The sequence below is a fragment of the Gekko japonicus genome, unplaced genomic scaffold (genome assembly GCF_001447785.1).
Source record: "Gekko japonicus isolate JY-2015 unplaced genomic scaffold, Gekko_japonicus_V1.1 scaffold557, whole genome shotgun sequence".
Classification (NCBI taxonomy): Eukaryota; Metazoa; Chordata; class Lepidosauria; order Squamata; family Gekkonidae; genus Gekko; species Gekko japonicus.
This window is the reverse complement of record NW_015175986.1, coordinates 908,180-910,247: the sequence shown is the minus strand read 5'-3', so window position 1 is coordinate 910,247 and position 2,068 is coordinate 908,180.

Sequence of the window (2,068 nt, the reverse complement as noted above, 5' to 3'; positions counted from 1 at the left end):
GGCCCTTGGGGGGCATGCGGGGGGGGGGGGGGGGGGGGGGGGGGGCTCTGATCTACCTCCTGGGCTGACTGCTGTGGGGTGGAGGAGGGGCGTCTGCTGGAAGCTCCTTGGGCTGATTTTCGCTCCGGCCTTTGCAGGGTGACGGTGTTGCTTGAAAGAGCCAGAGTCCACGGCCAGCTCTTTGCAGGTGGCTGAAGGCCTGGTTACGGGTCGGGTGCTGTATTTGTAGGCAGCCTTACCTCAAAAGCTTCCTCAAGGGGTCCACGTAAACCTCTCCCGGGGGGGGGGGGGGATGCTTTCCAGCAAGTCTTCCAGGTGCATTCTGTGCCGGGGTTTTGCCCTCCTGTTTTGGAATAAGGTGCTATCTGGAGGCTTCTTACGTGTACAGGGAGCCGGAGGAGGGGCTGAGAGACTGTGCACCGCTGAGAGGTGGTTGAGAAGCTGGGATAGGCAAGCACGGGGGGCTGAGTTCAGCGCCCAACCGCAAGCAGGCACAGGAGTCACTGCTCTGCCCATGACACCCCCCCCCCCCCACACACCCCTGGATTTTGGCTGGGAGATGAAGTCAGGCTGCTGTGAGACACACCGGAGGAGGCCGATGTTCTGTGGTGGCAAAAACGAAGTGGGGGTGGGGGGGCGCTTCCTTTGCCACTGCAGTGTGGGTACTTGTGGTGTTCCTCGTGATGCGGCTGTTCGTGTGCTCCCCAGCCGTGGTGTTGGGGGGTTGCCCCATAGCGCTCTGCCACCCTAAGCCGGAGCCGAGGGGCCTGTGCTGGGAGTTCATCCTTGCCGCGGTGCCAAATCCCTCCTCTCTCCCCGAGATTCAGTCCTTCTTCTTCAGACTGTGAAGTTACAAATGCAGGGATCGTAAAATGGAATTCAACTCAGGCTTTCTGTTGGGTGGGGCTCATGAGCTGCCGAAGGGAAAGGCTCTTTGTCAGGTAAGAAACGCTGGTTTCTGTGTGAAAGGCTTGGCTTTGCTACTTACAGGGGTGTTTGTAAATGACTGGAAATGTTTAATCTCTCGTGGGCTTTTTTTTTTTTACCAGTTGCTTATGTCAAATGTATATGCAATACTGAACTTTGGAATAAGGGGGAAATAAAGCTATTTTTCATAACCTTTCTTATGGTATCTGTGTGGGGTGCTCCTTACCGTCTGTGCCTGGGCAGAGAAGGGTGGGTGTGGGTGTGATGGGGGTAAGGGAGAGATGCCCTTCCTGGCTGGGAAATTCTCTTTCACTAAAAGGTCCCTGCGAAGCATGCTGACAACCGGCTGCCACCCCAGGAACATCTGCTTATCATCTAATTAATTAATGCCCCCCCTGCCCTTTCCCCCCAGTGGGGGGGGGGCATGGACCCAAGGCGGCTCCCATCATTCTCCCTTTTATCCTCATAACAGCCCTGCGAGGTAGGGGAGGCCAAGGGAGTGTGCCTGGCCGAAAGCCACCCCGTGAGCTCTTCTGCGGGAGGGCTTCTAGTGTCCTGGCCCCACTGCTGGACCTCCTGATGGCCCCTGGTATTTCTGGCTACTGTTTGACACAGAAGAGTGTTGGACTGGATGGGCCACTGGCCTGATCCAACATTGGCATCTCTTATGTTCTCTCTGGGCGTGGGGGGGCCCCCCGCGAGCCTCCTCTTCCTCGATCTGCAGGCGGCAGCCTCCCGCATCACACCCTGTCCATGATCTCTCTCTCTGGTTCTGATTTGCTGTGGTCCCAGCCACGGTCTCTGCAGTCCACGATGCTCGCAACCAGGGTTCCCTCCAAGCTGAGTCAGTGTGAGCCGGCTCAGTTTTTTAGCCTCCGGCTCACAGAGTTTTGTCTCTGCTCAGGAAGGATGTGGCTCCAGAGCAAACTAAATTTATGCAAGAGCCAAACCACTTGCTCACCACCACTTTAATGCCAGGAGCTCACATGGTAGAATCCTTGCTGACAAGGCTCCACGCCTTAGAGGGAGCCTTGCTCTCAACGTTTATGGAGCGGACGTGCCTCTGTCATTTCTTACCCAGGACCGATCCCGGAGCTTCTGCTCATCCCCCCCCCCCCCCCAAGGGCCCAGCGCCCTTTTG